This window comes from Cavia porcellus, unplaced genomic scaffold (assembly GCF_034190915.1).
Source record: "Cavia porcellus strain 051 isolate PalLab524CR breed Dunkin Hartley unplaced genomic scaffold, mCavPor4.1 scaffold_8, whole genome shotgun sequence".
Classification (NCBI taxonomy): Eukaryota; Metazoa; Chordata; class Mammalia; order Rodentia; family Caviidae; genus Cavia; species Cavia porcellus.
The window spans coordinates 28,186,318-28,200,827 of record NW_026947491.1 but is presented as its reverse complement, the minus strand read 5'-3'; the positions used below and the strand labels follow the sequence as shown (position 1 = coordinate 28,200,827).

At 45.4% G+C, this 14,510-nt stretch overlaps 1 protein-coding gene and 2 pseudogenes across 1 annotated transcript in view; 1 reads left to right on the top strand and 2 right to left on the bottom strand.

Moving 5' to 3' along the window:
* Fgd4 (FYVE, RhoGEF and PH domain containing 4) overlaps positions 1-14,510 on the bottom strand; it is a 209,940-nt gene that overhangs the window by 148,262 nt on the left and 47,168 nt on the right. The gene's annotated exons all lie outside the window — the stretch shown is intronic.
* The window catches only part of LOC134477277 (small ribosomal subunit protein eS8-like), a 44,910-nt pseudogene continuing 34,013 nt past the window's right edge, over positions 3,614-14,510 (bottom strand).
* LOC100733396 (small ribosomal subunit protein eS24-like) lies at positions 6,185-6,570 on the top strand (annotated as a pseudogene).

Here is a 14,510-nt window from a genome sequence, read left to right as displayed (position 1 = left end):
TTACATCAAAAGTACAGTAGAAAACTAAAAATAAGAAGTATAGCTGGGCATGCCTATAAGCCCAATACTTAGGAGGCTGAGGCAGGCGAATCCTGAGTTCAAATTCAGCCTGAACTATCAAATCAAACCGTCTCACAATCAGTACAAAATACAGCTCAAAGAATCAACATTTGTCAGATTCTATGCATGTTAAAACTACAAGATGAATATAAACTCTACTGAAATACTGCTGCACACAAGCAGTAATTTGATTGTTTTAAAAAATAGAACTCAAAAGTGGATAATAAGAAATTTATTAGGCTAAGAGCTTAATGAATTCAGGAAGCCACTTACTGTCCCCCAGGAGCAAATCTAACCCACGACAAGTTAACAGACCACTGTGGGGCCTTCTTCTGCCCTCGGCTGGTTTCTCCTCCCCTCTTCCCCCCAAGGAGCAGCCAGACCCCCCTATTTCTCTGCCTTTAGCCACCATGACAGCATTTAGCGAATGTTGTTTGTCATTTTGAGAAGAGGACCTTTCTCTACATTGATAGCTCAGAAGACAACCTTTATTAAAAATAAAAGAACAGGGGCTGGGGATTTAGCTCAGCGGCGTAAGTACCTGCCTTGTAAGCAGGTGGTCGTGAGTTCGATCCCCGGTACCGATAGATAGATAGATAGATAGATAGATAGATAGATAGATAGATAGATAAATAAATGAACAGCATGATCAAATAGAATACATAAATCATAAATGCATCCACAATCCCTGGTCACATAGGCATCCTGACACAGCCAAAGGTGCTGGAGAGTAAGTAGTATTCTATTGAAGAGGAATTTTAAAAATTTAATTATACAAAAAAAGAGAGACAAGTATGGCGGTGCACACCTGTACTCTCAGCACTCAGGAGGCTGAGGCAGGAGGACTGTCTGAGATGGAGGCTAGCACCAGCTACACACAGTTCAAGGGCATGAGGGCTATGTAGGAGACCAGATTTAAAAGAAAGGAACTTCTATCTGTGACACATATCATTTAAAACTTTTACAAACAGATACTGAGAAAGGTTCTTTATGTTTTGAGAACTTCTTCAAGGAGTAAACAATTACTTTTTAACCAATTCATAGTTGTGGACCAAGAGTATCTTATTGTCAAGGAGGAGTGAACAGATTGCGGCAGTAAGCTCCTGGTTGCTCTCTCCAGGCAGCCAGGGTCTACTCCCCACCTCCTGGGCCTGCAGCATCTTAGTCCAAGAGAAAGGGCAGAAATTTCACTTTCCTGCTTCTGAGCTCCCATCTCTTAGAAACATGGCAACTTCTTCCTATATTTTTGGGTCCGGTTGCTGTGTTGCAAGATGGTCCAAGTCCCCACAGGGATCAGAAAGGCCTAGTGTGAGAGAGCAAAATCTCAGCTGAAAACCTTGGTGAGTATGAAGCTGGCAGCCACACCAGCAACCCAGGCAGGCAAGTGATGGGTTGTGGCTATGTCTAGATGTCCCTCCAAAGCTTCACACACTCACGGGCGTGGCTTTTTCAGAGGTAGTGTGATGCCGGGATCTAGGGTGTGATTACTGAATCAGTTCACTGAGTAGCATGGTATAATTGTGGGTGAGTGCTACCTGCCCTACAGGTGGAATGCAGGTGGCCTAGATAGAATACAAACGGGACAGAAAGAAGCTGCTAGTTATGGTCTCTTGCTGCCTTCTATCTGCCATGCCACCCTGCCTTGGAGCCAGCCAACTATGAACAGAAACCTCTACAAACTGTGAGCTAAATAAACCTTTTCCCTTTTAACTTGGGGTGTCAGGCATTTTGTCTCAGTTCTGAGGGAAAAGTAAGTAAGACATGATATTTCTTGCAGATAAACATACTGCCCCTTTCCAGACCCCCAAATCCACCGCACAGGCCATAGGTGAGCTGTCCCTGCCCAACTGCAGAATCATGAGCAAAAAGACAATTGTTGCTCTCAGCTGCATGTAGGGTAAATTGTTATGCAGCCATAGACTGCATAACAGACTGCATAACTTTATGCCAGAGTTAGGGCTCTGCTATAACAAAACCCCAAATAATGCCCTAGTTTTAGATCTAGTTGGGAGTCAAAAGCTGGATGCTATTAGTAAAGATCTGAAAAACAGTATACAAATTAGTAGCTGAAGAAATACAGATCTAAAAACAATTAGCAAAGCCATTTCATGCAATAGTGTGGGAGCTGGAAAGAGGACTATCAAATTCCATGTACCTAAGGAGGATTCCGAGAATGGCAGGAACTGTCAACTGGCTTATTGCAGTCGCTTATGATAAAGAAGCAACAGTTTAAAAAGTAACTGTTGATTCTTCTTGAAGCAGAATTTAGAGGAAATGTAAAAAGCACTGGACATGGATTCAGAACTGAAACTATTCCTCATTTCTTCATCTTAGCAAGCAAAAGACACTCAGTGTAAGACATAACCTCAGGACAAAGATCACACCCAGTGCTGATGTAAGACCCTCAGATAGGAACTTGGGGCGATTTCAGGTCGTCACTCATGCTCTGTTACATTCGTGGTTCTAAAACTGCATGGATCTTTGCTAGATCCCTCCTCTGTCCAATTTCTGACTCAGCAGCCTGGAGTGAGACCTAACCTCAGTACCAGTCCCCAGCGGTGCTATTGCTGCTGATACAGAGCCCAGGCTGAGCCCCACAGCCAGACCAGCGGCTCTGGGAACTTCAGGGGTGTGTTCAGGGGACCACAGAGCTACACCGAAAGCTTCTGAACTACACATGCATTTCCGGAAGTGCCCTGTCTTAAAGGTACAGGAGCCCTGCTCAGAGAGATTTGTCCAGTGCTTCTCACCTGATGACTGGAACCCAGAACACTCCCCGGAGGCACACTCATTCTGAAAAGAAACACATCGGTGGAAGCTCCCTGGGCCAGGACCACGAATAGAGATGGCTCAGAATCAAAATCAGCAGGCAGAATGCAAGCAGGAGGAGGTCAGGTAGTATTTCCTGTAGCAAACAGAAGAGTCAAACTTTGCCAAGAGCTGAGGGGTGGAGACAAGCACCACAGAGCAGTCCAGGCAGCACTGGTCCTTGAGCTGACGTTTGCCCAGTGGGGATCAGGGGCAGTTCCACATCACCCACTTCCTTTTCCTACCTTTTGTGGTCACCGCACAGGGCAGAAACAATGTTGCACCAGCTCTGGGCCTGTCCTCCCTGGGTTCTCACTACCCCATGAATGGACTGATCCATTTATGAGCTCCTAGTTTAATGGGCCTTAGGGTAGGGCTTAGTCACTACAATGAGCTCACTCTCTGGCTTTCCACCCTCCTGCTGCCCACTTTGGACAGGGTGACCTCCTTCACTGTAGGCTGAAAGGCAAGTACCAAGGACTGAAACCTCTGAAACCACAGCCCAAACAAGCCTTCATTGTCTTCCACTGTGCACCTCAGGTATCAGCCAGAGCAAACGAAAGTTGCCAGTCACAGGCAGCACCCACTTCACAGGTCCCCAAGGCACTCCGTGGCTTGCACGTCCAGCTGAGCTCCCCAGCAAGACTGAGAGCCACCGTGCACACAAGCAGGACAAACCCGACCCAACTGCCAGCCACCCCAGGCACAGGAGCAAGCGCATGGCTGTTCCGGTGCTGTTTTGGGGTGGCTTATTAATGCAATAAATAACCAAATGGAAGTTCCCTTTGGGAGTATTTTAAACTTTGTTCTCTCTAGTCCTACGGGTTAGATGTTCATGAAGAAATGTAATATGGAATAAGCCTTTTTTCTTTCTGAAAACTGAAAGAATTATACTTAGGATCAATGTAAAAATATTTAAGCAGATGAAACACATCTTCTGAACTAAATCTAGGAGACTCTGCTTACAGTGTAAGCAACTGATAATGACAAAAATTAAGTTTCACTGGACAAGATAGCATGCATTACTGGGAAGCTACTGGGAAGACTGAGGCAGAAAGATCACTTGAAGACCAGGGCCAACCTGAATAAGACTGCTGAAACCTAGGGTTAGTTGCTTGGTTGACTGGTCTGTCTCTCTCTCTCTGTCAACTTTCAGTATTGGGGACTGAACTCAGGACCTTGTACTGAAATACAGTCCCAACCTTTTTTATTTTTAAATTTTGAACCAGGGTCTAAATCACTAATTTACTCAACCTAGGCTCCAACTTCTGATCCACCTGCCTCAACCTCTCAGAGAACAGGGATTGCAGGTGTGAACCGCTGCACCAGCCAGATCCAGTCTCTTAAAAAAGTTTCTGTTGGTCAGCAGCAGACATGGGGCAGCCAGGCCAGGCAACATCTCACAGCATGTGGTGGGGGCGCAGATGAATCTGAGGAGAGGCCAGGGGTATCTGGCACCCTCAGCACAGCAGCAGGAAGTCAGCAAGCCGCAGGCAGACATAGGTGCTCCAGGGAGATGACAGGGACCGGGACCTTCAAGACAGGTAGGAGGTCAAGAGGGCAAGGCTTCTGAAGCCTGTTGCTATGGCAACCAGCAAAGATTTGTACCTCAGGAACTCCACAAGAACTGGCCACTTCTTACTCTCTGCTATTGACTCAGCTGCTGCCCTGCTGTGTGAGCCTCCAGATAAAGGGCCCCATGTATCTGACCCTGTCGCCCTGTCACTTGGTGGGTCTGAAGGATGCCCCAGACAGCACATGAGAGGAGCAGGAGGCAGCCAAAATTCCTACAACAGGGACAAGAATGGTAACTCCTTCAGAAGACTGAACTGTGGACTGGACCCAGGGTCTGGCCACTCAGCTACATCGCCAGGCCTTTTTTGTTTTGAGATTGGTTCTCACTAAAGTTGCTCAAGCTGAGCTCAAATTTAAGAACCTCCTGTATCAGCCTCCAGGAGTACTAAGATAACAGGTCTGTACTACAACAGCCAACAGTTATTCTTATAATTTTCACAAGATAATTCTCAAAAGTGACCCATAATACACGCCCAACTGTGGCATCATTAACGTTGTATATGGTAAATTTGCTCAGTGATGAGTGCACCCAACTTGATTACCAGCTCTCAAGGAAAAAAATGTTTTTAAAGGTTATCAACCCACACATCTATTAATGAGAAACAGGTTTTAACAAGATATAGCAGAGCTTTAGAGTGAAATGCTTTCTTTAGTTCTAAAGAAAGGATCTTGAATGGCAGATAAAGAAATTTTTCAAGTTGAAAACCCAGTAAAATTCTATTGTTAAAATAAGCACACACTGTTCACATAAAACAGAGAGAAGCCACCAGGCTAAGCTGACATCAGCAGCATCCAGGGTGAGAATTTCACTTTCTGATATATACACATGCACATGCTTAGACCTTTCGTGACCAGGAAAGTGCGGATGAGAGCATCACGCCTTCGAGGTGCACAGCACCCTCTTACCCGCATGCACCACACGGGCTCAATACTCGTTCTTCTAGCACTGAAGTGTGGGTCTGTTTTTAGAACGGGGTCAGAAGCTGCTACCTGAGTTGCTTCCTGTGTCAGGCAGCTATTTTTAATCAATGAACATTTTGGTGTAAGAGATTACTGAGAAAGAAATATACAGCCTCTTTTGTAGCTTTAAAAAGTCTTGTTCTCTACAATAAAATGAACATTTAAGTTACAAAAAAAGCACAGCGAAAGATGTTTGATGGTATCTTGTATGAAGTATCTTATTTCCACTCTGATACTAAGATAAATTAATCTGGGTTTATAACTCAATACATCTAAATTCTTTCTCTCAAATACAGCATTATACCCAGCATGCTTCATATAGCAGGCAAATACTGACTACAGAATAATTCAGAAAAAGAAAATACAAAGTAGAATAAACTTTATTTTTATTTTTGGGTGTAAGAGATGGAACCCAGGGCCACATGCATGCTATGCAAGTGCTCTACCACTGAGGTACAACCCGGCCCCATAAGATTTCTTTTAAATCAAATATTATTAGTCACTTATGTGCAAAACTCCATCACTCCACTAACTGGAAGACTTCAAACTGTGGTTGCTTAGACAAGCCCAATGGCCCCTGCCTGTAATCTCAGCCCTCCAAAGGCTGAGACAGGAGAATCCCAGCCTGCCCAACTCAGCAAGACCTTGTCTCAGGATAAAAAATATGAGCTGAGGCTGTAGCTCAGTGCAGAAGCCACAGGTTAGTGCTCCAGTATCAACTTCCCTCCCCCCAAAAACGAAACTCTGGCTTTTCCTCCCTATCTGAGGATCTGTTGCCATCATGAACGACACAGTAGCTACCCAAACCCAGAAGTTCCTGACCAATGTACCTTTTGGGGAAGCAAATGGTTATTGACATCCTTCACCCTGGAAAAGCAACAGTACCAAAGTCAGAAATTTGAGAAAAACTCACAAAACATACAACATCAGATGTCATTTTTATGTTTGAATTCAGAACCCATTTTGGCGGCAAGACAATTGGCTTTGGCATGATTTATGAATCCTTGGATTATGCGAAGAAGAATGAACTCTATCATAGACTTGCAAGACACAGCCTGCATGAGAAGAGACCTCAAGGAAGCAATGGAAGGAACGCAAGAACAGAACAAGGAAAGTCAGGGCACTGCAAAGGCTAATGCTGGTGCTGGCAACAAGCCAAAGGGGTAAAGACTCTGCAGTGCATGTCTGCACTTTCACTAGAGGACCAATACACTGGAAAAACTAAAAACAAAACAAAACTGTGATTGCTCAATTAATATGACACAAGTACCCCTGCCACAGGTTAGGCTCTCCTCAAGGTTTAAACCAGAGTGCAAACCACAGATGGGGCGTAAACCTCACCCACATCTTCACCCAGCTCTTCCAGCATCCTGAAGAGTCCAGGGCAGTGAGAATCCTGCCAGGGTCAGGCGCAGAGCCAGGTTACCAGAGCCATCTTCAGCAGATCTGGCTGTCCTGCATCGTGTAACAGTGCAGTCCAGGCCCAGAGAGAAGGGGCACTGTCCTTGGCCACACTGCTGTCCACTCAGCAGGGCACAGTCTACACTACTATATCAGAGCTGGTCCACGTCATCTTTCACACTGCTCCCAAGAATACCTTGCATCAGTCACTGTAGCCATCATGCAACATTAACATGCCTTCTTATCTGCTTGATTCACTGTCACAGCTTTAGGAATTTTTCTTGATAAAATGTATTTAGGTAAAATGCTGGGCTCTGAGGGGCCTCTGATCTGGGGTTGGACGATGTCCTCCAGGGTATCCTGCCCTGGAGAGCTGGTGAATTTCATGGGTCCACCTGGGCTGTACTTGCATGAGATTTGCTATAAGTCAGTAATGTCTGAGGACAGCAGACTGTCCTGAAGTGCAGGTGGGCCTCGTCAAATCAGCTGCAAGCCTGAATAAGACAAAAATAGGAGCCACAGAGGAGGGGGCTCCCCACACTACAGCTGTGCCTGCTCCATCCTGCAGCCCACACTGCTCATGCACACTGCCCACCTGCCAGACTCTGGGCCCAGGAGTCCATTCCTGACAACCAATCACCCATGCACACACACGCAGCTCATATAGGTACCTTTCCTGTGATATTTCTGACTCATGCGGGGCCATCTTGGGGAAGCCACAGTCTGTCCACTTGCTGAGTGGTAGCTACACAGGGGAAGTTGTGCACTAAAGGACAAACAGCCTCTCCACTCAATGCCAGCCTAACCCTTCCTCCCATCTGAGCATCTTCAAGGAATGAGCACCTTCTGAATATATGTGACTACCTGGAATGGCCCAAGCGAGGGATGCCCTAATGTCCCTTACCTGGAAAGTTCCTAAGAAAAGCAATGAGTTTTGGAAGCAATGTGAACTCTCTTAAATATCAGCATAGCTAGGCATGGTGGCTTCCACCTGCTATCCAGCACTCTGGGAGGCTGGGGCACAGCTTGAGCCCAGCCTGAGGAACTTAGCAAGAGCCTGTCTCAAAACATAATTTTTAGGGGGCTGGAGATTTAGCTCAGCAGCATAAGCGCCTGCCTTGCAAGCAGGCAGTCGTGAGTTCAATCCCCGGTACCGCTAAAAAGGAAAAAGACAAACAAAACAAAACAAAAACAAACATAATTTTTAGAAAGGCTGGGGATACAGCTCAGTGCATAGGCCCTGAGTTCTTTGTCAATTAATAAGGAAAAAAAAGCTTAAAAACAGCTAGGTAAGCACACAGATCCACATTTTGAAAACCCACTTTCCACCACCTTTACCTGTTTGTGCCACAATGCTTTCCCACCTCAGTGGCCACGGCTCTGGGTTTTACCCCTTACCTCCTATCGGAGTTACAGGAAGAACAGGGATCATGATTCTACTTAAGGGATGAGGAAACCAGCAAGAAGAGATGCAGTGGCTAGCACAAAGTTAGACATAAATGACTGATGGAACTGCAACCAGAGCCTCTTGCCTGGTAACTCTTAGTTTAATATCCACTGCACCAGAAGGCTGTCAAACTGTGCCTAAAAGTGTGAAATGCTGAATCACACTGAACTCGCTCCCCTCTTATGAAACCATAATCCTTAATATGATGTTAAACTCTATGCCTCAGTTTCCCCCTCTATAAAAACTGGAGTAATACTGGCATCTACCTTCATTTGGCTTAAGACAAACATTCTATGAAACAAGTGGATAGAACACTGCTATCTGACATACAAGGGGCCCCTGATAAACTTTATCCCTTCCTACCCTCCTATTATTATTTAATCAGCTCTTAACAATCCCATAACACCAATACTCACACCCATCCTTTTCCTTTACTCTTATAGAAGCACAAATTTTAGCTGTGTGAGGCTAGCATACTTTAAAAACCATGATTAGTCCTAGTGCTTGAGTATATAACCTGCTTCATTCCTCAAATGCAAATAAGTGCTTTGCAAAACAAATGAATGGAAACAGGACAGAAAGGAAACCAGAAGGCAAAGAGTATTTCTGCAAGTTGAGTTGGCTGCTTCTTAGCTATGAAGTTAGAGTCTTAAAAGCACAGAAAAGTCATTTTTCCTCCTGAGATTTCCTCTTGGGATGCTCACAGAACACCACAGTTAGTGGCCATGCTAACATGTGGGCCCAGGCATCAAGGATACTGCATGGTCCTCCTCCTCGGCCTTTTGGTCTCTGCAGCACCCGCGTGAGTGCCAGGCAAGTGCTCTGCCCCAGGCCTTTCTCCATTTTAGAGACAGGGTCTTACTGTTGCCAAGGTGGACCTCAAACTCACAATCCTCCTGCCTCAGCCTCCCAAGCAGCTTGTCCTCTGCCACCTGTGACCCTGGGAGTTTATTTACAGCATCGAGGACCTACAAGATGGCTGCTTCTCATTCCAGTTCTCAAGCAACCTGTCCACATTCAGTGTGGCCACAGTGACACCATCTGTTTCACCTACGTCACAGACATAAAGAGGGAAGGTCGTAAAATGGGCACTCCTGGGCTTGCTGCACAGAGAAAAGGACTGTGTGTGAGGTACCAGAGCCCCTCCAAATGAATGTGCCTCTGATAACTAATACGCAATGATCCATTCACAACAGCGTCGGAAAAAACTAAGTAACTACGAATTAACCTAGCCAAGGAAGTGAAAGAACTCTGTGATGGAAATTGTAATACTATGAAAAAAGAAGAAATTGAAGACTTTAGAAAATAGATATCCCCTGTTCCTGCCTAGGCATAATTATGCCAAAATGGTCATGCTACCAAAACTGATACACCAATTTAGTGCATTGAAAGTGAAAATACCAACAGCATATGGAACCAGAAGAAACCTAGGATAACAGAAGGAGCTCTGGGCAACAAGAGGAAAACAGGAGGTGTCACAATCCTTGATTTCAAGTTATATTGCATAGCTGCATGACAAAAACAGCATGGTACTGGCCCCAAATCAGATATGCGGATCAATGGAACAGGAGAGAATGCAGAAACAACCCCACACACTCCAGCCATCTGCTCTTTGACAAAGGGGCCAAAAATATACACTGGAAGAAAGACAGTCTCATAATTAGTGGTACTGGGAAAACTGGTATACACATGCGGAAGACTGAAGCTCTCACCATCTCTCTCACCATCTCTCACCATGTGCTCAACTAAAATTAAAAACAGATCAAACACCTAGATAGTAAAATCAGAAACACTGTGCCAGAAGACAGAAGAAGTGAAAGTCTTAAAGACAGGAGCACAGGCAAAGCAGTTTTTGAACAGAGCCTCAAATGCTCAAAAAATAAAACCAAGAACCAACAAATGGGATTACATCAAATTAAAAAGCTTCTACACAGCAAAGGAAACAACCTAGAGAGTGAAGAGACAACCTGCAGAATGGGAAATAAAAATCACCAGCTATTCTTCAGACAGAAGACTAATTACTAGTAGACTATATAAAAATGGGCAATTAAAGTCAGGTGTGGTGGTACACATCTGTAATCCCAAAACTCCAGAGGCTGAGGCAGGAGGATTGCTATTAGGTTGAGGAAAGCCTGTAAGTTTAAGGCCAACATAAGACACATAGCAAGACCCTGCCTCAAAGTAGGGGGCACACCTGAAATGTATAGACATGTGTCAAAAGAAGAGGTACAAATGGCCAATAAGTATATGAAAAAATGTTCAGCAACTCTGGCCAAGAAGTTCAAATTAAAACCATAGTAAGATTCCGTTGTAGTTCAGACAAGTGTGGCTATCACAGATTCAAAACAACAAATCCTGGCAAGGTTGTGAAAAAGGAATCCTTCTATATTGTAGGCGGATTATAAACTAATATGACCACTGTTGAAATTAATATGAAGTTTCCTCAAAAACACCAAACTAAAAATTCCACTCAATCCAGCTATACGACTTCTAGGTATCTTCCTGAAAGGGTAAAAACATACCATTGGACTGATCCATTGCACACCCATGTATACAGCAGTGCAACTCACGGCAGCTACAGTTGGAAGCAAGTATTGTCCAGTTTCTCTAATATTAGCAACTTGGCCTGGTGTGGTGGTGCACACCTGTAATGCCAGTACTCAGGAGACTGAAGCAGGAGGACGGCTGAGAGTTCAAGGGCAGCCTGGGCTACAAAATGAGTTCAAGCCCAGCTAGAACTGCATAGTGAGACCCTACCTCAAAAAAAGACAAAAAAAAAAAAAGAAAGAAAGAAACTCAAAGTATAAGTAATTTTAAGAGCCTCCCCCCCAAAAAAGGATGACAGGAAACGGGGAGGTAGAGGTTTTGAATATGGGAAGAAGAAGTGGAGATGGAGGGAGGGGAGAGAAAAGGACGGAGAGCGGTGGTGAAACAGACTAAGGTGGATGCGTGTCCATCATGGGCTGCACATGTATGTATATCAATATACAATACATACGTACATAATATACAATATACAATATACAATACAATACGTACATAAAAAGAAGAGCGGTGACTAAACTGCAAACCCAAAGAGAATGGCTGTTTAACTAATCATAATGATATGTGGATGCTGCTTTATTAGACTACAGCGCTCAGACGAGCTTGCTGGTATTTAGAGCCACAACCACGGCTCCTCTCAGCCTCACCACTGGTGGTGACAGCCTTGTGGTCAAAGGCAGACCCGAACCGACCCGCGGCAGCACCTTGGCTTAGCATGAGTCAGCTGACTCTCTGGCTGTTTGCTTCTTTGACAGCCAGCAGCGCTTGCTTTGAATACAGAGGACAACTCTCCTTCTCCTCTCCCAGGGCTGTCTGTGAGGAGCAATGTGACCAAGGTCGCCAGGTCATGCACATGGAGGGTCTGTCCCCCACCAGCAGCCTCCAAGGTGGTGCTCATGTCACACAGACCTCAAATTTGGTTTCCCTTGCTCTAAATACTAGGTGTCAACACGGTCACATGTGCAGGGTTGCAATCTCCCCACAAAAGAAATACAAGGTGAGCCAAAGATTTAACGACAATAGCAGCTGTGACTTGTGGTATTCATGCTGCTCTTCTTTTGATTCACACTGTCTTCCCTTGTCACAGGCCCCGAGCAAGCTGGAGAAAGCTGCTGCAGAGACTGAGCAACCCCCGGCAGCTCCAGTGAGCTACCATGGCTGGCATACTATATGTAGCCTCCGCTCTTGGAATTTGGTTCTGGGATGCCACCAACCTGGAAGGGCTTCATTTTCTCCAAGGAAGCAGGTTTGTAAACTATGGTTTCAGCCCATTAGTGGGTCTGATTTAAAAAGAAAGAAAGAAAAAAAAAAGCCAGCATGTACATACAACACACACACAAACACCCGCAAAGGGTAACTTATGATTCACACGCTCAAGCCCACACAGCCCAGCTTGGGGCTGTGGCTAGGAAGTTTAAAGTCCCTGTCCCAAAGCACAGCGGCTGCCTGCTCTCCTGAGACAATCCTCAAGGTGCCGCTGCTGTGGAAAAGCCTACCACCATGACACAAAGAAGGAAGACAGTTTAGGCTGGAGCTATGAGGAGGAAAGCTTTTCTTCCCACTAAGCAGTCGGGTTATGATGGATCAGTAACAAACCCAGGTCACTAACACATTTTCAAGCAATACAAACAGATTAAAGAAACCCCAGAGGATGAGGAATAGATGCCAAGGGAAAAATATCTACAAATTCCAGGTACAGCCCTAGATTATAAGCTCTGTTCTTTAATCCATACAACCAAGTGCGTTGGCTGCTAAGAATTTACCATTTTGCATCTGAGTGTCGCTGCTTTCTTGTAAGTGCAGAACTGGTGAGTACAGTAAATGGCACCTGCTGACCAGCAGTGTCTGGTCTGAGCTGTGCAAGGTGGACATTCAGGGTGACAGGCAGCCAGAGGCAGAGATTATACCAAAGCACCAGCTTAACCAGCACAGAATTGGGAGTCAGGACAAGACAGGCCAGTAATTAGCCTCAAGGTCCTGAGAAAGCCAGTTTCTCCCATGCTCTGTCAGTGTGGCTACAGAATGGGGATAGCAGTGGCTAGTATCCTTCAGGTTTGGAAGGCTACAACAGGTCAGATTTTATGATTTGGTGCTTTAAGGGGTAACATCCTAAGTAATATGTTTCATCACTGCAAGTAAAAGTAAGTGTCATAATAAACTCTAAAGCATTTCTTTCTTCCCTGGGCACCCTGATCTCACAGCTCAGCCTGCATCCTGTCTCTCTCCTGCCATCTAGTGGCAGCAGAACTCGAACCACCAGGCTGATGGTGATGGGTTGGGGGGCAGATAGAGGCCACCTTCCAGGGAGCGCTTCCCACAGCCACTGAGCAGAACCCACCAGCTGTTCTCACTCTTCCTCCCAGAAACTCCCTTTACAGAGACACCATCAATCCCAGGTGCCCTGGCCTTGTCGTATTTGCATGGCATACAACAGAGAAGGGACTTTAAAGACTTCAGGCCAAGTGAGTAGAAAGTGAGTCCTCCTCTGACTTGACCCATGAGCTGGGCTCAAGGCCACTGTGCTGCTCAGCAACAGGGGGGCATGAGGTGTTCCCAGCTGTGCATAGGATGTGCTGAATGGGGTGTGATCAAAAACATACTAGGTGTGTTTAACTATTACACTAAAAGCATCACCACGAGTCCCCTCCAAAGACCTCTCTCAGCTCTTACTACTTTCTGAAGCTGTTCTGAAGACCTCTTTCATCACTGTCCTTAACTACACTGTGGTGGCTGCTTCCGTGTCCTGAATCCATTGAAAACGTTTTCCTTTCATGATCAGTTTGACTTTGGGGACGAGCCAGAAGGTGCATGGTGCCAGGTCTGTTGGGTAAGGTGGATGAGACCATGGCGTCCTGTTTTCAAGAACCAGCCTCTCCTGACAGCAGCATTCACTGTATTTTTGATGACACCTCATGAAGACTAAAGGAAGACACTAGAACCGCTTCAGAAGGTGGCAGGAACGATGGGAGAGGTGTGTCTGAGGTGATGGGATAATTTTGAGGGAGATTAATGACCATGTGTCTTTTAGTGTAACACATTTTTAAAAGGTGTTGAGGGTAAAATAGAGAAAAGAGGAACAGATTAGAAGCCAGGCTGGAGGGCAAAGGAGGATCTCACAAACTTCAGGAAACTAGCACAGAAAATAAGAAGGAAAATGAGAAGGAATAAAAGGAAGTGGAAGTGTTAGCGCTGGTTTCTGAGGCTCAACAAAAGGGAGTGGCACTGAGTCACACTATAGGGACGTAGCTTCCTGGATTATCTGGGGATCATTTTAAAAAATCACCTCCTCAGTATGGTGGGGAACACCTGTAAACCCAAGTACTTGGGAGACTAAAGCAGAAGGATATCTTGAGTTTGAGACCGGCCTGAACTACATACTGAGACTGTCTCGGAAAATAAATTAGTAAATAAAAACCTCACAGCTGCTTTGCAAAGTAACACAAAAGCAGAGAATGATTTATTTTCTAGCTACTTTCTCCATGGTAATGCAAAAGAGGATGTGGTTATAAGAATGTCCTAAGAAGTCAGCCTGCCTTTCCCCGAGCCAGTGGCAACTGTGAGCTGGGACGAGAACCAGGAAGTCATCCTGCCTTTCCTGAGAGCCAGCCAGCACGAGGGCTAGGACACAAGAACACTGCCACCGCCACCCGGGGCTGATCTGGAGGAAGACAGGCTCCAAGGATAGCAACTGAGATACAAACACAACTTAATGCTT